Here is a 22,544-nt window from a genome sequence, read left to right on the forward strand (position 1 = left end):
AGACCCCCCCCCCCCAGACCCAGTGCACGAATTTCATGCACCGGGCCCCTAGTTTGATCCATAATTAGGACAATTGAGTGGTGGCTTCATGAATCATAAAAGCTTTACAATTCAAATAAGTTTTTGAGTTTGAGCATCTCCAGTGGTCGGCAAACTCAGTCAACAGAGCCAAATATCAACAGTACAACGATTGAAATTTCTTTTGAGAGCCAAATTTTTTAAACTTAAACTATATAGGTAGGTACATTGTTATTAACTTAATTAGGGTACTCCAAAGGCTTAGGACGAGCCACACTCAAGGGGCCAAAGAGCCGCATGTGACCCGCGAGCCGCAGTTTCCCCGACCACTGATCTAGACTTATGAAAGGCCTGAGTGACATGGAATATTGAAAACTTCTACCATTGAGGTAATCATAAAATGATAATATAACTATAGGAAATTTGCATAGTAACATATGAATAATTTGTTGCTTAATTCACTGATTCTTAACTGTTCTCAATCATCACTTCATTTAATGTTATCACTGCTTAAAGTTTGTTTAGAATTAACTTAATCTGAATCTTTGTCTTTCTAATAAAAAACAATTCTGGGAATATCCAGATAGATAAATGGGATATTAAAATATTTTAAAATTAAAATTAGCAATTAACGTGCTACAACATTTATCTGGTTTTTAGGATCATGGTACCTTTCTTACTTGTTTATTCAAAGAAAAAGTTTTTAAGAATCTGGGTTACGTACTATGCACTTTTATTTTGTTAGGGTAGTAGAAGTGTGACTTCTTTCACCATTTTTTGTTGTTGTTGTTAGTGTTTTGTTGCTGTGAAATCATCTGATTCTTGGGAAGCTTATCAAGCAAAGATGTGTTGAACCTTTGAGTGTTATTTTCTCTTTGCCCAGTTTCTCTTTAGCATTCCATAATTTAGACTTATTTTACTTCACAGTAAAGAGTAAGAGAGAACAGCTATATATTGAATTAGTAATAATTCACTATCAGTGCCCCCAGAGGGCATTGTTTATGGTGTATTCTGTGCAGTGGTTTGCTTTCTGTATGACAATATGACAGGTATTAAAATAAATGCTCTGCAGGTATTATCTAATCTTCATAATCATCCTCTGAGTTTTAAGGGCTCTATTAGACCCCTTATACGGAATAAGAAACTTAGTCACCCTAGCTGGGTGAGGTTAAGCAACTCACCCAGCTAGGAAATGGAAGAGTTAGCATCCACGCCCAGGCAAACTAGTGCCAATGCTTTAAGTCTCATACTGAGCTGTCTCTCTATTGGAGACCACTTGCCTATGCAGAATCTCCTAATGGTCATTTCAATTGTCCCAAGCTTTCCTGCACCTTATTTCTGATTAATAGACTGAATCAACATACAGTTCTTACTATTTGCTTATTAAGCACTAATCATAACACCTTTACAATTCAAATAAATATATATGTTTGTTATAAGCTACTAAGTGAATGTATTTTGCATGACAGGTGTTGGGATAAAAGTTAAGTGCGAAAAATCCCTTTGTTAAGGAACTTACAATACAGAGAGGAGAGTAACCCATAAATTCAAATAAATGTATTGCGTAAAGCAGAATGTGCCAACTGGTACAAGAGAAGTATAAACAACATATTCCAGAAGCACAGAGGAGAGAGAGATTCATTTTGATACGGCAAGTATGGTGCTATGGACCTTGCTTATGGAGCGAGAGCTAAAGGATTTGTATTAAATAGGATAACTATGAAATGTGTGGGCACAGACAGTGTACAGTTTGAGAAATAGGGACTTATTTCCCAGCAGCTTTTGCCCATGGAGATTCTGAGGAATACAGTAACATGTAGATACATAGCTCAGTTACATGGTGGATTATGAACATCAAGAGACAGCACCTTGATACATATACTTATCCACCCATCTGTTTATTCACTCTTTTATCAAATACCTAGTTAAAGTCATCTCAGTTGATTGGGATGGTGATTAGACAATGCAATGGATATGCATTTCCCAACCTCAAGATTTAAAACGGAGTATTAAAGTGTTTAAGAGTCAAAAGTATATATATATATGCCTAATATGCAAATTGTCCCCTTGGGAGTTCGACTGGGAGATCAGGAGTTCGTTCTCTTGCTATGATGTGTGCTGATCACCAGGGGGCAGCATGGAACGAAGGAAGGCCCTGGCCGGCAGCTGGCAGCTGTGGAAGGGAGGCCCTGGCCAGCAGCCGGAAGGCCCAAGTGATGGTCCTGATCACCAGCCAGGCCTAGGGACCCTACCTGTGCAAGAATTTCATGCACTGAGCCTCTAGTAGTGTTAATATTTGTGTGTTAAAGAAAACACTCTTCATATTTAGTACTGTTTTTGATTAAATTGAGTAAATTCCAGCCTTTGGAATAATAGCTTAGTAACTTCAAATGGAAGTATAATTGAGCGATTGGTTTCAACTTGTGATTAAAAATGTTTAATTAAAAAAATTAAATTTATTGGGGGTAACATTGATTAATAGCATCATATAATTTTCAGGTATATATTATAATATGATGTTGATGTACTCTATTGTATACTCACTTCACAAAGTCTGGTTTCCTTCAGTCACCCTTTATTTGGCCTCTTTACCCATTTATCTCTTCCCCATCACACTTCCCCTCTGGTAACCACCATTCTGTTGTCTGTATCTATGATTTTTCTCTTTTATTAGTTTGTTGTTACTTTTTGTTTTATAGTCCACATGAGTGCAATCATACAGTTTTTGTCCTTTTCCTTCTGACTTATTTCACTTAGCATAATACTCTCAAGATCCATCCATGTTGTTGCAAATGGCCGTATTTTATCTTTTTATGGTTGAGTAGTTTTCCAATGTGTGTGTGTGTGTGTGTTGAGTGTGAGATCACACATCTTTATCCAATCATCTGCCATGTACTTAGATTGTTTCTTTGTCTTGGCTATTGCAAATAATGATCCAATGAATATATCCTTACAAATAAGTGTTTTCATATTTTTCAGGTAAATATTCAGGAACTGCTGGGTCATATGGTAGTTCTAGTCTTAATTTGTTGAGTAAACTCTATATCTTTTTCCATAGTGGCTGCACTAATTTGCATTCACACCAATGGTGGATGAGGACTCTCTTTTCTCCACATGCTATCCCAATACTTCTTTTTTTTTTGTCTTATTGATAATTAGAGGCCCAGTGCATGAAAGTTATGCATGGGTAGGGTTCCTAGGCCTGGCTAGCAATCAGGGCCAATCAGAGCCTTCTGGCTGCCAACTGGAGTCTCCCTTCCCCAGCTGCCAGCCACCAGCTGGGGCCTTCCTTCATTCCACGCTGCCCCCTTTTGTTCAGCACATGTCATAGCAAGCGAGAGAACTCCCAGTCTCCTGGTCGAACTCCTGAGGGGACACTTTGCATATTAGGCTTTTATATATATATATATATACTAGTGGCCCAGTGCACAAAATTTGTGCACGGGGGAGGGTGTCCCTCAGCCTGGCTTGCACCCTCTCCAATCTGGGACCCCTCGGAGGATGTCCGACTGCCGGTTTAGGCCCAGTTGGAAATCCCTTTTGCAATCTGGGACCTCTGGCTCCTAACCACTCACCTCCCTGCCTGCTTGATTTCCCCTAACCACTCTGGCTGCCAACCTGATCACCCCCAACTGCCCCCCCACCAGCCTTCTCACTCCCAACTGCCCCCCTTGCCAGGCTGATCACCCCCAACTGCCACCCACTGCTGGCCTGCTCACCCCCAACTGCCCACCCTGGCCCCTCCACCATGGCTTTGTCTGGAAGGACTTCTAGAAGGTCTCCTGGTCTAATTAGCATATTACCCTTTTATTAGCATAGATTAGTATAGATATAGCCATTCTAATAGCTGTGAGCTAACATCTCACTGTGGTTTTGACAACTTGTGATTTTTCAAAGTTTTTTCTTCTTCCCTTCAGCAGAGAATCTTCTTACAAATAAAATCTCATGTGCAGTTCCACAGGATAAAACAGTTGCAGGAGTAATGCTGTGGCTAAAGTATTGTCAAGGTCATGGAACCCTCCCTGCCTCATCCTCTGAAGGGTATATAATAGATCCTAATAGGTTTCATCTTCTATTTCTAGCCCCCAGCACCTCCAACATCCATATGGAACTACTCTTGGGGTAGCTTAAAGGAATTTCTTAACATAGTTATTTTAGTTCTATGTATTCTTCATTTTGGTGTTTATATTTTATGTGAATAGTTTCATATATGTTTTTGGTAAGGACCATAAAGAGTGACACTTGGTTTACCATTTTGACCCTATGATTTTGACTACTGGCTGGAACACTGATGTACTGAAGTAATAATTCTATAGAATGAATTTGGATAAAATTCATAACATTATAAAGATATGGGTTATGTCTTTATAAAAATATTCACCTAACAAAAGGGTAGTGATTGTACCATAAATATTTTCTAACTTAAGTCCAGGTAAAATGAAAATTTAACTCTATCATTACTATTACTTGGTATTATAGTTGTGGCTGTGACAACATATATAATGAAAATTTGGCAATTTTTCTAGATTAGCTAAAGTATGGTTCCAGCCTGAAATATGACTTAAGAGACTGAGAAGTTGCTACTAATTTTCTGTTCTTGAGTTTTCCCCCAACCAAATCTATACTGCAAAAGAGGCTAAATAAAAAAATACTCTTGTAAAAATTTATAAAATACATAAAAAATTACTGCCATCTGTATAGTGGATTACTAATTTGTATAACATTAATCCTATCTCAACATATTCAATCTGAATGAAGCAAATTTTTGAATTTTGTTTTTCTCATGTCATATCCTATCCTATGTATCCTATCCTATCCTATATATCCTATCATATTGTATGTTATTTAATGATTTATTTTTTTACAGGAGTTTTTGGGTTACAGCCAAATTGAGAGAAATTTGACTGTAACCCACACATGCACAGCCTCCCGAATGTTAACATTCATTACTAGAGTGGTACAGGTGTAACAATTGATAATCCTACATTGACACATCATAATCACCCCAAATTCATAGTTTGCATTATGGTTCACTCTGGATGTTGTACATTCAATGGATTTGGACAAATGTATAATGACATGTATCCTTTATTACAGTATCATACAGAGTATTTTCACTTCCCTAAAAAACCTCTGTGCTCTGCATATTTATCCATTCCTCCACCCTTGGCAACCATTCATGTTTTTACTGTCTCCATAGTTTTGCCTTTTCCAGAATGTCATATTGTTGTAATTATACAACAGTATGCAGCCTTTTCAGATTGGTTTCTTTCTCTTACAATTTGCATTTATGTTTTTTCCATGTTTTCTCATGGCTCAAAAGTTCGTGTTTTTTTGTTTTGTTTTGTTTTGAGTGCTGAATGATATTCCATTGTCATGATGTACCACAGTTTGTTTATTTATTCATTTATCTAATGGCATCTCAGTTGCTGCTAAGTTTTGTCAATTATGATTAAAGCAGACAATTATGATTAAAACATCACTGTGCATGTTTTTGTGTGGACCTAAGTTTTTACCTCTTTTGGGTAAATGCCGAGGAGTATAATTGTTGGATCATATGGTTAGGGTATGTTAAGTTTTGTAACAAACTGCCAAACTGTCTTGCAAAGTGTCTGTACCTTTTTGCATTTCTACCAACAATGAATGAGAGTTCCTATTGCTCCACATCCTCTCCAGCATTTGGTGCTGTCAGTGTTCTGGGTTATCTATATTCTAATAGGTGTATAGTGTTATCCTATCGTTTTTGTAACTTGCATTTTCCTTATGATGTATGATGTGGAGCATCATTTCAGATGCTATCTGTTTATTTTCTTTGGAGAAGTATCTGTTAAGATATTTGGATCATTTTTAAAAAATATATCAGGTTGTTTGTTTTCCTGTTATTTAATTTGAAGAGTTCTCTGTATGTTTTGGAAAATAGTTCTTTATCAGATGTGCTTTTTGCAAATGTTTTCTTCAAGTCTGTGGCTTCTTCTTATTCTCTCTCTATTGGCTTTTTGAAAAACATTCTTTTCTCCAATGGTTGCTGAAAGCAAGTACAAATTGTCTCTAGTATAAATGCTAGAAAACCAGCTGATACCCACATTTTAGGAAACCTGACACCCCAGAGTTATTTTTAAAAAGTTATATCAGAAACAGCTTACTTATGGGGTATCTTTATGACGTTCCATTTGACTTTGCCATTTAAAATTTTGGTTGTGTGAGAAAACCCATTGCATGGGAGAACATACTTGCAAATGTTATCACCGATTAGGGTTTAACCCCTTCCCCAACAATTCTTTTGTTAAAAACGTTTCTTTTTCAGACTAATTTTTTTATTTTGGTTCTATATAGTATTTTTGATGCTGGTTATGAAAACAGCTTGTAACTCGTCTTCCTATAAACCATATTGTTTTACCATATTTTCTTAGTATACTCGTCGACGACTGAAAAAGAACATTTTGTGAAAACGAGTATACATGTTTCTGCTGGGGAAGGGGTTAATCTCCAACATTTACAGGGAACTCATACAACTTAACAAAATGAAGATAAACAACCCAACCCAAAAATGGGCAATGGACCTAAATGGATACTTTTTGAAAGAAGACAGAAGGAAGGCCAAGAGACATATGAAAACATGCTCAAAGTCACTAATCATCTGAGAGATGACAATCAAAATGTGCCCATCAGCAGATGAGTGGATTAAAAATGGTGGTACATCTACACAATGGAATACTACGCTGTGGTAAAAAAAAAGAAAGAGCTCTTACCATTTGCAACAGCATGGATGGATCTGGAGAGCATTATGCTAAGCAAAATAAGCTAGTCAGAGAAAGATAAATATCATGTGATCTGACTCATTTATGTAATATAATGAACATAAACTAATGAACAAAAAAAAATGCAGAGACAGAAAACATCAATCAGACCATCAAACCTTAGAGGGAAGGTAGGCGAGTGTGGGGATAAGGGAGAGAGATCAACCAAAGGTCGTGTATGCATACATATAAACCTAACCAATGGAAACAGACAACAGGGGGACGAGGGCATGAGTTGGGGGAGGGGGTGTTATGGGCGGGTAATGATACATATGTAATACCTTAATAAAGAAATTTAAAAAAATTTGGTTGTGTTACATATGTCAAGACTCTGTGTTTTGACTATAATTTACTATATATATTTTTTTTTTCATTTTTACTTTTTTTGTTAGGTTTTGATAAAGTATGTACTATCTTTTCCTCGAAGATTTATAATTTAGGACATGTGTTTGAAAACATGTTAAAAGTAGGCATAGATATTACAGAATCTCACTATAGGTATTAGTGGCAGGATTATTCATTTAAATGACATTTTAAATCTACACATTTTTGCCCATCTATATATATAAAAGCCTAATTGACCAAACAACCTAACGACTGTTGACCGGTCACTATGATGCATACTGACCACCAAGGGGCAGACGCTCAACACAGGAGCTGTTACCTGGTGGTTAGTGCACTCCCACAGTGGGAGCGCTGCTCAGCTGACTGACCCGTCCCGGCGGCTCACCAGTCCAGCGGGAGCCACTCCCTCCCTCAGTAGTCCTGCAGGTCCAATCTCTGGAGAGCTGGCCAGTCACCAATTGGCCTGTGCCTCTGGCCTACTGGAAGTTGGCCTCAGGCACTGTGGTGCTTCCCCTCCCTAGACCCTCCACAAGGAAGAAATGATATAAAAGTGGCCACCAGGTGGCTCCCCACAATTGGCGCGAACGTCAGTGGGATGGATCCAGATCCTGGACTGGCAAGGGCATCCCACCACCCCCACTCCCTTCAGGATGGGCACCAGATGCAGGGCTCATGGCTGGTGAGCACCGCTGCGGTGGCGTGAGCCTCTCCTGATCAGGACTGACTGGGCGCGAGCCCATGGCAGGCACAGCGGGGCTGGGGAGAGTGGGAGCCCCAGGCCGCGTTGGACTGCCAGTTGCAGCCCAATCCCTGCAGGCTATGCCAAGGGACCCCATCCATTCATGAATTCATGCACCACACCTCTAGTCGGAAATAAAATAAAGCAATTTTCTCTATGACATTTCAAGATCTTTCCATAAAGTTTATCCTACCAATTACTGATTTGAGTAAAATGAAGACAATTCTCAAAAGATGCTATTATATTGAGCAAACCAGATAATATGTCAAGATATTTTATGAATTGTATCATCGTGTTGTAATTACTGACTTAAAGATTAATTTATAATGATTTCCCATGTGTAGAAGTTACAGCCTGGGGATTTGGTAGAGGCTCAAAACATTGACCTTTGGGAAAGAAAAGCACGGGGGCAGGACTTCTATCACCAGCAGCTTACCAACAGGAAAGTAGCCCCAAACTGGGAACTGAGATGAAGGGTAAATGCTCTGACGTCATAGTGATGGACTTTCCTCCAGGTGGCAGTGTGTGTGTGAGTGTGTGTGTGTGTATATGTGTGTTTATATTTTGACACTATAGGCCATGTTTACTATTAGAGAAGGATTAGTTTCACATTTGGGTGGAAATTTGAAATCCAATTGTGTTTCATATTCCATACATTAAAGGGTCAGTACTTCACCCCCAGAATGCAGGGCAATGCATTATGATGTAGGAAATGGTTATGTGCCCCACAATAATGTGGCTCCAAACACTTGTCTCCACCCTTAGATTTTCATGTCCTGTTTTTGTCTCACTAAAACACAGCTCTACTGTGCCTTCTGTCTAGCTTCTCGTCACCCGTTGCGCCAGCCTACTTTTCTTATTTCCCCACAACCTCTCTTTGTATTCACATTCACCCACATGAACTGCCCCCTGTACCTCCCATGGGCTATGGGCTGGCTTCCTTCTATGCCTTTTCATATGCCTGTTTGTTCATTTGCTGAGTAACTATGTGTTGGGGCCTGCTCTGTGCCAGGCACAACTTTGCTCTCACTAAAATGACCTCTCTCTTAATCTCCCTACATATAATCCTGTCCATCATTCAAAGGCCAGGTGAAACCATTTGTTTTTTGTATTTAATTTTATTTTTATTTTTAAAACTTTCAATTATAGTTTACATTCAGTGCTACTCTACATTGGTTTCAGATGTACAGCATAGTGGTTAGATAATAATATACTTTATAGAGTGGTCTCCTTGATATTTCAAGTACCCACATGGCCCCATAAATACTTATTGCAATATTATTGACTATATTTCCAATTTACATCTCCGTGACTAGTTCGTAACTACCAGTTTGTACAGACAATGGAATAATAAATACTAGGCCATAAGAAAGAATGAAATCTTGCTTTTGTGATATTGTGATATTGTGAAATAAGTCAGACAAAGACAAATACCATGTGATTTCACTTATATGTATAATCTAAAGGACAAAATAAACAAAATAGGAACAAACTCATAGATACTGAAACACTTCTGGAAGCCTTCCTTGATATACCTTGATAGTGCTATACAACTTTTCTTCTGGGATCTCATGACATATTATTACTTGTTTAAATAGATATTTTTATTGATTTCAGAGAGGAAGGGAGAGGGAGAGAGATATAGAAATATCAATGATGAGAGAGAATCATTGATAGGCTGCCTCCCGCACACCCCCTACTGAGGCTGGAGCCTGCCACCCAGGCATGTGCCTTGACTGGGAATTGAACCTTGAATTCCTGGTTCATAGGTTCACACTCAGTCACTGAGCCACACCAGTGGGCGACATAATATTATTTTATCTGTATTTTCTACTAATAAGTCACATTCAGTTTTGCATTGTCATTGCTTATGTAAGGTTTTTAGAACTTTTATTAGATTATAGCCTCCTTGAGGACACAGGCTATGTTTTAGTCCCCTGCTCCTCTCCTAATCCTTAGCATGGTACTTTATATATTGTCATATGCAATCGTAGAATAAATAACTAAAGTTAGATTTTAAACCAGTTTAAAGTCAAACTGATTTCTATGTTGATAAATTAGGAAACCAATATATCTAGTACTTTATGACATTTTGTGGTCTTGGTATAGCAGCTTTCTAAATAATTAACATTTACTGATAACTTATCTAATATTTTTGAAAACATTATTTTAAGAAATATTCTATATTATAAACTAACATTTGCCAAGAATACCCAATGGAGAAAAGATCATTTCTTTAGTAAATGATGCTGGGAAAATTGGATATTCACTTGTAAAAATTGCAACTAGACTCCTATCTTACATCACTCATAAAAATGAACTCAAATGGATTAAAGAACAGAAACCATAAAACTCCTAGTAAAAAACATGGAAAAAAACCTTCTTGAGGTTTTGGCAATGATTTTGGATCTGATACCTAAAGCACAAGCAAAAATAAAAATAAAGAAGTGGGACTACATCTAACTAAAAAACCTCTGCAGAGCAGAAGAAATAATCATCAAAACAAAAAGGCAACCTACAATGGGAAAAATTATTTGCAAATCATATATCTGATAAGGGGCTGATGGCTAAAATATATGAAGAACTCATACAACTCTAGCAAAAAATCAAATAATCCAATTAAACTTGGGCAAAGGATTTGAACAGACATTTTCCCACATATGATATATGAATGGCCAACAGTACATGAAGAGGTATTCAACATTATTAATCATTGGGGAGATGCAAATCAAAACCACAATGAGATATCATCTCCTGCCTTTTGGGATGGCCATGATAAAAAAAGACAAGTGATAACAAATGTTGGTGAGGATGTGGAGAAAAGGGGACCCTGTGCACTGTTGGTGAGATTTTAAATTGATACAGACACCACGAAAAGCAGTATGGCAGTTCTTCAAAAAACAAACAAACAAACAAAAAAAACCCAACTAGACATAGAACTATCATATGATCCAGCAATTCTACTTTTGGGAATGTATCCAAAGAAAACAAAAATACTATGTCAAAGAGATATATTTGCACCCCCATGTTCATTGCAGCATTATTTACAATAGCCATGGCATGGAAACAACTTAAGTATTTATTGACAGATGAGTGGATAAAGAAAAAGTAGTTCATACATATTGTCAGGAAAAGGGGAGAATTTTCCCCTTCTTAAGTTTTTATGGCTGAACTAATAATAAGATTGACACAAGATCAAATTAACAGTAGGAAAAAATACAATGTGTACACATAGGAGAATCATCAATAATACTCCAAGAAATGAGAAACGATGAACTAGTCAGCCAGCATTTGATACTTTTCTAGACAAAGAAATAATACATTTGTGAAGAATTGACAGGACAAAGAAAAAGTTAGTGCTCATTAGAAAGGAATCCAAGGTTTGGGTATTCATTAGTGAGGAATCCAAAGTTTGGCCTCCGTAGTAAATTAATAAAGAGACAAGGTTTGTTTATACAGGCTCTTGGGCCATGGATCTCTTAGCTCTAGTGAGGAGGTTGACTCCGGGGAGATTTATTTCCTGCATTCAAAGAGACAAGGGGGAGTGGTTAATGTACTCTTCTTACACCGGCTGTCAAGTAACTTTAATTCGGGTAATGATATGCCATTGTGGAATATTTTGGTGTGGGCTGCTCTGGGCCCTGACAATATAAAATAGAATATTATTGAGCCATAAAAAAGAAGAAAATCCTGCCATTTGTGACAACATGGATGGACATTGAGAGCGTTATGCTAAGTGAAATAAATCAGATAAAGACAAATACTGTGTGATTTCACTTATATGTGGAATCTAAATAAAAAAGAAGCCAGAAAAGAAAAAATTATTTTTTAAAAAATAGATCACATTTGTGGTTACCAGAGGTGGGAGGGAGGGAAATTGGAGGAAGGTGATCAAAAGTACAAACTTCCAGTTATAAGATAAATAAGTACTGGGGATATAATGTACAACATGATGACTGTAGTTAGCACTGCTGTGTGGTGTATTTGAAAGTTATTAAGAGAATAAATCCTAAGACTTCTCGTCACAAGGAAAAACATTTTTCCCCTTTTTTGTATCTATATAAGATAATAGATATTAACAGATATTAACTAAACTTATTGTGGTAATCATTTCACAATCTGTGCAAGTCTATTATACTGTATACCTTAAACTCTTACAACACTGTTATGTCAATTATAGCTCAGTAAAATGGGGGTGGGGGAGGGGAGCACAGGTGAGTCAGAAAGCAGTGGAAAAGTAAAGAGCGCAGTGTCAGGCAAGAAGAAATTTTCCACAAATATTTGCTGAACAAATGAATGAAAGGAAAAAAGGAAACCTGAAAAGGAACCCTGGTTTGCCTTAAGCCATGTTGGAAGAGAGGGACGTTCCTTGCTCCAGCAGGCTCTTCTCTCTCTGCCCATGGCTCTTCCCCTTATCTGCCCACTTATGGTGGTGTGTGGAAGATGGGGTTGAAGTTTTAACACGTAAGATCGCATTCTAGGAATGCAGTGATGATAGCCTGAGGAGTTGAAGAAGAGGAATTACTGGAAGATGTTTGTTCTGCATTATAAAATCCCAAAGATAGATTTCACATGGCCAGAAAGGGAATTATCATTCACACTTTCCTGCAGGCTCTGGGTAAAAGTTGCTTTTGTGTTTATCACCAATATAGTACAATGTTATCTTTTGAGAGTCATTGTGAACTAGCATTCATGGGTGGCACCAGGGATGAGGCAGCTTCCTAAGGAATGATGGATTCAGCATGAAAGAATTTGTATTAGCCTGACCGGCATGGCTCAGTGGTTGTGTATCAACCTATGAACCAGGAGGTCACAGTTCAATCCCCCAACAGGGCGCATGCCCAGGTTGTGGGCTTGATCCCCAGTAGGGGGTTGCAGGAGTGTGGGCATGCACAATGATTCTCTCTCATCATTGATGTTTCTATCTCTCCCTCCCTTCTTCTCTGGAATCAATAAAAATATACTTAAAAAATATGGTTTTGAGAAATTTCAAAGTGAAATCAATTCTATAATCAAATCCTTGTAGAATATTAAGTCAAATAAGGCAAGTAAAAAATTCAGTAAGTAAGGTAAATTAAGTAGGTGAAAAAGATTAATGACAAGATAGTATTATATAGTAAAAAGGAATTTAATTTTGAATTGTTTTTCTTTTTCTTTTTTAAATATATTTTTATTGATTTTATAGAGGAAAGAAGTGGGAGAGCAAGATAGAAACATCAATGATGAGGGATGCCTCTTGCACATCCCCCACTGGGGATCGAGCCTGCAACCCGGGGCATGTGCCCTTGACTGGAATTGAATCTAGGCCCCTTTTGTCAGCACACTACACTCTATCCACTGAGCCAAACCAGATAGGGCTGAATTTGAATTGTTTTTAAGAAAATAAATGTTGTAATAAATTGTCGTGTGAGAATAATATAATATGTGCACAGGTGTTCTAAGTCTTTGTTAGAGATAAGTATGAACTGATATGACATGTGAGATTTCCTTTAACATAGGAGGGGAGGGGAAGAATGAGATGACAGATAAAATGATTGACAGAAGACATTGATAATTGTGGAAGCTGGGTAGTGGTTGCTTGGGGGACTTAATATACTATTCTCACTCTTTGGGTGTTTAAAATTTTAAATTAAAAAAAAAGAAAAAATATTCAAACAAGTAAGTTGGCATAGGATAGTCACAGGCATAAGGAAGACACTACAAGCTTTTACTGCATCAGTGTACCTCTCTCTACTTCTCTTTGAATTGTCATAATTTTGGGGATTATTCTGGGTAGCTGGTGTTTAGTGCGCCTTGTAATAGTAATTGGATTATAGGCTGTACTTAGCATTTTTATTTTCTATGTCATTTTTTTTTTACATCTTGCAAAGCCTATCCCATAATTTCTCATGATTTTTTTTACATTGTATACCATATGGTAGGCTCTCAATAAATATTTGTTGAATGAATAATAGGTACTTAATACATACCTGTGGAATTGAAAGTGATAACTATATAACAAATGACACAGAGCAAATTCTTAACTCTTGCTCCTGGTAACTATTTCTCCATTAGGGAGTGACAAAAATATTTCCCCCTTATAATCTAATGCATTTATTACCACACACAATGTTTTGAGAACACACGCATCTCTGGGGATACCTTTGCTAGATACAAGGATTTTTCTCCTTCCTTTCTTTGGGGAAGGACTGATTTAGGCTTCTGTGAAGACAATGTTTAGTGTTATTTCTTGTTCCATTATCTGTTCCTAGGTCTTTTCATTTAGAATCTTTGTAAACACAGGTGTATAAACAGAATTGTTTTCAATGAAAGGGAACTTTGCCCTTAGCAAGTCTCTGAACAGTTGTGTTCTGCACCTGCAGTAATAAAATTTGAAAGAGATAATGTATTGAATTTTAATCAAATGCTGCCTTGTTACATATTCACTGTTTAAAAACATTACCTTTATTGTGGAGTTTTTTGTAAAAAATACAGTGTTGAATGGCCTGAATAGTGATTTTACACTTGGGGATGATTATAGTCTTGTATAAAAATAGCAGACACTTAATTTAAAGTGAAAATGTCTGGTAATCAAGCTGGAAGGAAGTTGATCTCAGTAGAAATTCTGTGTGTGTGTGTGTGTGTGTGTGTGTGTGTGTGTGTGTCTGAATGTTAGATGAAGTTGTATTTTTGTGCAAATATAGAGAAAAGGATCATTTAGTCAATAACTATATATATATTAAAATTTTTATAACATCAGTATATTTAACAAAATTGACCAGTGAAGGGGAACGGAATTTGCTACCCCAAATACGCTTCTTTGGTATTAGGAGTATCGTGAGCTGATTATTTTTTAAGAAGCAGCAGATGCCAGAAAAGCTCTGAACACTTAGTGGAAGCTACCCTTTTGTAAGGGATATTTACATTTATAAGGGAAATCTCTTATTTGTTAAGGGTGTCTCCCTCTCCAAGACAGGAAGAGGAGGAGGGTTAAATCTCTAGAAACTCTCATCAATGGAGAGGCAATGGCCTTAGTCTGAATAACATTCTTATCCTTGTTTACCTTGCTTTGCCTGATAACCTCCCATAACTGACTCCCCTCCCTCATAACATCTTATTTTATCTGTAGCTGGAGATGGTATTTAAGGTGGTGGCTTGGGTCATTCTAGGGAGTTACTCAGTTTTCCTGGGTCTAACTCTTATATATAGGGGGTATACAGAATATTGAACTTTTGTTTATTTTTCTCCTATTAATATGTTTTTTTATTACATGGAGCGGTCTTGGCCAAAAATCTAGGAGAATAGAGGAAAAATTCTTCTTCTTCACCAATAGCATCAAGGACAGTTAATAGAGTTCCTAGAGCTTTAGTATTTTTTAATTTGATTTTTTAGAAGCAGTCTGACATTTAACATGTTAACTGTTTCCACATTTATTTACCTAAATATATTCAATAATTATTTAATAGAGATTACTTCAGTTATTTTTTAAAGCAAATTATGAAAGAAAAAAGTGTTATTCTTATTAGCCATTATTTTTCTTTCTTTATTTTTTAATTTTTTTTAAAATATGTTTTTACTGATTTCAGAGAGGGGAAGGGAGAGGCAGAGAGGGATAGAAACATCAATGATGAGAGAAAATCATTGATTGGCTGCCTCCTGTACTCCCGCTACTGGGGATTGAGCCTGCAACCCTGACTGGGAATTGAACCATGTCCTCCTGGTTCATGGGTTGATGCTCAACCACTGAGCAACACTGGCTGGGCTCCTGTGTGTGTGTTTATGTTTAATATGACCATTATATTATGTTTTGCTATGTTTTCTGGAAGGCTGTGGATATGGAGTTCACTAACAATTTTCTAAAAGGTGGAAAATATACGAAAGTTAAAGACTATCTGCTATTCTTCATCTTCATAAAAAAAGTGAATCTAAAAGCCAGAATATATGAATTTAGGTTACATATTATATTAGCATTTAGGTTACATTTATGTTATAATTTTTAGAGATTCAGCATAGCATAGTGTGGGATTTCCCAAACTTGCCTATTCATGGAACCTTCTTGGAGGTTCCCTTGCTTAGTAGATTTTTGGGTCCCCCAGGCCTGCCGAATCAGAATCTCCAGGGGAAGGGGCCTGGAGTGTTTATTAAACATAGAATCAGTGGGTCCAAAATGGTTAAGAGCAGACATTTGGTCCTAAGGTATCTGAGTTTGCAACTTGATTTCACTTAATAACAGGATATCAATGGGGAAGGTATTAATAGCTCTAAGCCTTGGTTTTCTCATATATAGAATGGGGGCAATGGTAATAGCTACTAAGAGGTTGGCTATATGGATAAAATGAGATGGTAAATTATTTTAACTAGCATAAGTGATGTTAGACATAATTTTTCATTGATGAAATAGGAGCTTTCAAGATAGGTGGGTTGGGTAGAAACTGTCCAAGCACCACTACTTTGTGTGAATGGGGTAAGAAAAGTGGGGGCATCCAACAGCTTAATCTCTTTAGATTGACACAGATCTGTAGACTTTTCTTCAGTCCTTTATTTTACTGCATAAAGGAGGGGGACGCTGAGATCAGCTAATCTTGCCCACAGAATGCTGTTTGTCTCCGAATCCATCTTTAATATGAGGCTCTTGCTGGAGAGCCCAAGGGCTAGTTTACAGAACTATAAATGTTTATACATCTGGCAGAAATATTATGAAACTAACTTTATTTTTACATACTCTGGTAGTGAGTTACAGGCAAGGATGCTTTTACCACTCACTGGCCTTTAATCATTAGAAGCAATGAAACAAGAAATACTGAGAAAAAAAATGTGACCAATTTTGAGGGACCACTATTAAGAGATAAACTGAGGCATATTAAAAATTTCAACAGTTTATTTGAATAAAAAAATTGATTTGAATTTGGCAGTGCCAAACCAGAAGTGGTTAGCATTTTTACCTTAGCCTATTTGAAGTATGGTGGGCAAAGAAGGATCCATGTGAAAACCTATTCTGCTATAGTCTCCTCTGTCCCATTGTCAATTTTGTGTCTACCTGTGACTTGCCTGCTTTCCCTTTGAAATCCCAGATCTCCATTCCTTCCTTGTCCTTTGTCCAAAATGGCATATAAATCTCAACTTCCAATGCGTTTGGGGGTCTCATATCTTGAGGCACCCAGGGCATATACATTCATAATAAACTTTATGTAGTTTCTCCTGTTAATCTATCTCTGTTAATTTATTAGCCCAGCCAGAAGAACTTACAAGGTGGGAGGGAAAAATTATTCTTTTAGCCCTTCCAACAGCGTATAATTAGTCGATGGTATTTAATTCACTTTGCCATTCGTTGTCTTTTAATTGGTATATTTAGGTCATATATATATTTACTGCTCCAGTCAATGAAAGGGAAACTTTATTGAAGCCCCAGGACCATGTGGTTCAAGGAGGTGGTAGAGGGGCCTTATTTGACCTATAAAGTGGTATGGGCAGGATTTAGGTCATGGGGTGTAATTTTAATAATTTAAGTGATCTGCATGGGAATGGGTGTAGAATCAGAAACCTTGATTTTAGTAGCATCATGTCTTAACCATCTGAATTAATTAGTATAAGAAAATAATGTACAAATGTAGTAATATATGAAGACAATGTTTCCTTGGGAGATAAATGAACTAATTATGGTAAAAATATTTTAGCAGAAACAACACTGCATTCTTTTAAAATGAAATCATGAATTGAGGTAAACTAATATTTCCAAAATTATTGACACTCTATACACAATGTGTGTATTTTTCTTGGCCTTAAACACTTTTTTCCACTAAATCAGATTCATTGCATTTGGCAAGTTTTTCAGAAAGAGCATGAGGTTATTTGTGGGCTGAGTGTTTGACAAGTTCACACAATGTACAGTTCAGAGTTCAAAGTTGAAATCACAGTACTGTTTTTCTTGACAAGAATTCTCTCTGGCAAAGAGCCTAGGAAAATTCTGGTAGGTTTCCATGCATCCCACCCAATATTCAACTAATATTATAAAATCAGTCATCAGCTGGGACTAACTAATTGCTCTAGAGTTATTTATCTGAACAAGATGACTCTTTATTAGCCTTGCTGAAACAATAGGGCATATTTAATTGAAAGACTCACAGACTCTTTTGCCTAAAATTTGGTGAGAAAGTAGAAATGTATCTTTGAGAATATAAAAATCTTAGACAACTATATTAATGGTAAGATATTGTAATGGAAACACCTAATATATATATATATCAGTATAAAATTTAAGTAGAAACTTTCTAGAAATGTTTCTGCTTTTAATTTATTTAATGATATGTTATGGTTGTATTCTAACCAGGCCATCATCATTCTTCACTTGTTAATTTATTTTGGTGACTATGGTGCTGAAATTTTATGTAATTTTCAATTATAAACTCTTCTTTATGAAAATCTTATAGCACATTCATATAGTACAAACTTACACTGAGTGGCCAGATTATTATGACCACCTGACATTTGTAGGCAAATTAGCTATAATTTCGCGCTGAAGTTGCTAGAGGAACAGGCCATTATATATAGGGAAACAGGTTGTTTACCACAACAGTAGAAGTGATTTTTTTCTGAAGATATGGGTAAACAATGCGATTTAACAGCCTTTGAACGTGGGATACACACACACACACACACACACACACGCACACACACACACTGAATGGCCAGATTATTATGACCACCTGACGTTTGTAGGCAGATTAGCCGTACACTGCATTGTATGGGATATAGAAGCCGCATCATGCTTCGAACATGATTGCTGTCTGCCGTACCAAGATAAAACGTCTCCAATTCGACACAAGGATTAGACAGTTGATCATTGGAAAAGAGTCATGTGGTCTGATGAATCACATTTCCAGTTGCATCATGCAGATGGTAGAGTGAGAATTTGATGGAAACAGCATGAAAGCATGCACCCCACATGCATGAGTACAAACCTTCAAGCTGGTGAGGACAATGTAATGGTTTGGGGCATGTTTTCCTGGCATGATTTGGGCCTTTTAATTCGTGCGGAACAACGGCTGAATAGCACAACATACGTAAGTATCGTTGCTGATCAAATTCATCCTATCATGTTGATGGCGTATCCAATGGAGATGGCTTCTTCCAACTAATCTGGCCACTCAAGTTCAAATATATCCCACGTTCAAAGGCTGTTAAATCACGTTGTTTACCCATATCTTCAGAAAAAAAATCACTTCTGTCGTGGTAAACAACCTGCTTCCCTATTTATAATGGTCTGGCCTTCTAGCAACTTCAGCGTGAAATTGTAGTTAATTTGCCTACAAATGTCAGGTGGTCATAATAATATGGCCACTTGATGTATATTGAGCATAAAATTTGATTTTTAAGTGTAGGACCAAGCTATGAAATGTTGCATAACTAATGTGATTCCAGTGGACTTCATCAATGTTTTTTAATATAATTAAATATTATTTTTGAAAGAAGTTGATTTGGGATTAAGAGCTGTAATTTATAATGTGTCATTGCAAAACATTATGTAAAATGGCCATATTTGTAAATCAATAAAGAAAGGAATGTCCGACTCTCACTTATAAATAGATATAGAAAAATCTAAAAGCAAATAAAATGGAAACTCTTTTATGATGATCAAATATTGGGAATCAGCACTTAGTTTCTTTCATTTATGTTATTTCTAACGGAGTGTATATTTTTTGGCATGAAGTTTCCAGTATTCATACAATGTTTGACCTATTTTTATGTACTTTTGTTCATGTTAATGGGGATCTGGAGTTGGACGGAGGGGAGTAAGATACCTAAATTCACGTCTTTCCCAGATTATTTTCAGCAACATGTATTTTTTTTGACATGTAAACACATAGTTTATTTTTTTCTTTCATTTTTTTGTTTTCTTTTTTTATTGATTAATGTATTACGTATGTGTCCTTATCCCCCCATTGCCTCCCCCTCCTGCTCATGCCCTCACCCCCCTGGTGTCTGTGTCCATTGGCAATGCTTATATGTATGCATACAAGTCCTTTGGTTGATCTCTCCCCCTATTTCTCAGCTTTGTTACTTATTTTGTATGCCCAGTAGAGCACTCAATGACTGCTCTCAAAGAACAAAAAATTTACTCTCATCAAAGAGGCTTCAAAAAAAATGGTATGGCATAGCAGATAATGAGCAATTGTTTTTCTGTGCCTATTGTACTTAATTAATTTTGTTCCAAATCTGTTAATTCCCAAATATCCAAAACTGTAGAGAGAAAAGGGATATGAAAAGCTTTATAAAGATGTGTAATTTCTCCTAAGGTGTTATTTTGTGGAAACAATATGGATGTGTCATGTACCAGAGTGATCAAACCACACATTTTACTACAGCCATGTATTCCTAAAAAAGGTCTGTGATAAAAGCTAAATTCTGCTTCTCAGATGGAAGGATAGAAGACAGAAACATTTGTGGGGAAATGAGGATACTTTACCTTAAAAAACTACTGCTTCAAGTTTGCTTTCCTCAAAACTATAAACAGATTATTTTATTCTTCATACAGATGCACAAGTGGCTTCAATGCTTGCAAACAAATACTAGTTCACTTATTTCTTATTGATTAAATCACTTGAAAACATTTTAACTTTAAATAATTACTTGTCACAATTTTGTGCTAAATGTTTCATTACTTTTCATTAAAAGTTTAAGTATAGATTATTTATTTGCTATAATGTAAAAATTACATAAAAATACAAGTTCACCAGCCCTGGCTCCCATGCACACCTCGCTCCCACACTCACACTCGCATTTCATTCTCTGTCCTCGATACCTTTCCCTAGCCCTCCTTCTCCCTGCAGTTCCCCATGACATGAGTGGTGCTCTCTCTGGGCCCCAGTGCTGCAGCCTTGACTGAGCGAAGTGAGAAGGGGCCCCACTAGGGGGAAAACACTGGAGTCACCATGGGAGTGGAGTCACTGTCCACCACACATTCACCGGAAACCAAGGCCCTGTTCACCCTGCAGCCAGCCTGCTTTTGCAAAGTGGTACAGTCACTCGGAGGAACTGTGTGTCTTCCTTGGATTTTGTGTTGAAGACAGTAAAAATGTTAATGTAAATTTGGAAAAATCCAAACTGTATTCAATTGTCTTGGAGAAAGTGATGATTTTAATGAAATTAGTGTTTTTCATGGTATTGATCCAAGTGATTCCCAGCATAAAATAACTGGGAGATCAAGTTTATGTTGTTTAGGAAAAGGAGAAGCTGCCCAATCATGGCCAAGTTTAACAAAAGAAAGGGCAAAGCTTAACTGGCTTAGTGTGGTCTTGAATAATTAGAAAGACTAGGAAGATGATTCAGATGAAGACATGTCTAATTTTGATTGTTTCTCTGAGATGATGGACAACGTGTGTGGTGATGAAGATGTAGATTCACCAGAAGTAGATGGAGCAGGTGATGATTCACAAGATAGGGATGATGGAAAAAATGCCAGATCTGGAGTAAGGAATGTTGTCCTCACCGGATCTTGGAAAAGAAAAATAACTCCCCTGCAAGATTTCCTAATTGAGAAAATTCCTGAGTTGATAGCTCTAAAGCAGCGGTTCTTAACCTGTGGGTTGAGACCCCTTTGGCAGTCGAACGACCCTTTCACAGGGGTCGCCCAAGACTATCCTGCATATCAGATATTTACATTACGATTCATAACAGTAGCAACATTGCAGTTATGCAGTAGCAACAAAAATAATGTTATGGTTGGGTCACAACATGAGGAACTGTATTTAAAGGGCCAGAAGGTTGAGAACCTCTGCAGAGGCAGATGCTGCATTTGCCTCCTTTAACCTATTTGTCAACCTGTTTGTTTTCTTAAAGAATTCATGACGGGGTGATATTTACCACTGTATGGCACAGTTTTAAGTCAGCTAAGGCAATAATCTTATGCATGAACATTTCTCCGACTTCCATGACACTGCCAAGGTCTTAGGCATTTGTGATATATAAAAACATTTCACCTAAGTCTCATTTCTTCATAACATAGATACTGACATGATAGGAAGCTCTTGGACTACAGAAAGATAACTAAGTTTTACATTTTAGAACATGGACTCAAACCGGCTGAAACCAATTGGTTGATACCATAAAGTAATAGCATGTTGTTCTGGTATATTCTTCAGGATTGTTTCAATAAAGTTTTATTTTTTTAAAAAATTACTTCACGTTATTGTACATAAGTGATCACTTGTCAGTGTTCCAAATGCATCTTAGCTAAAACTAGTAAGTGCTCTAGGATGGCTTTTACAGCCTGTACATTTGGTATTGTTTGACCCTTAAACTTTTATTTCTCTTAGCATCGAGAACAAAGAAAGGCTGTACATTGTTGCTTGAGAGTCTGTATGTTTAGGCCAAATTTGTATTGGCACTGTCAGCATGGCAAATGAGTGAAAAAATGAAAAAATGTTAATACACTATTGGATTTTGTATTTCTCCTCCCCCTCCTCCTCCTCCTCCTCCTACTCCTCCTCCTCCTCCTTCTTCTCCTTCTTCTTCTCCTTCTCCTTCTTCTCCTTCTTCTCCTTCTTCTTCTTCTTCTTCTTCTTCTTCTTCTTCTTCTTCTTCTTCTTCTTCTTCTTCTTCTTCTACTTCTTCTTCTTCTTCTTCTTCTTCTTCTTCTTCTTCTTCTTATGCTTCTTCTTCTTCTTCTG

General features: G+C 37.0%; 1 pseudogene; it reads left to right on the forward strand.

Moving 5' to 3' along the window:
- The window catches only part of LOC102757122, a 28,263-nt pseudogene extending 6,915 nt beyond the window's left edge, over window positions 1-21,348 (forward strand).
- The last annotated feature ends 1,196 nt before the right edge of the window (window positions 21,349-22,544 follow it).

Source organism: Myotis davidii, unplaced genomic scaffold (genome assembly GCF_000327345.1).
Source record: "Myotis davidii unplaced genomic scaffold, ASM32734v1 scaffold449, whole genome shotgun sequence".
Classification (NCBI taxonomy): domain Eukaryota; kingdom Metazoa; phylum Chordata; class Mammalia; order Chiroptera; family Vespertilionidae; genus Myotis; species Myotis davidii.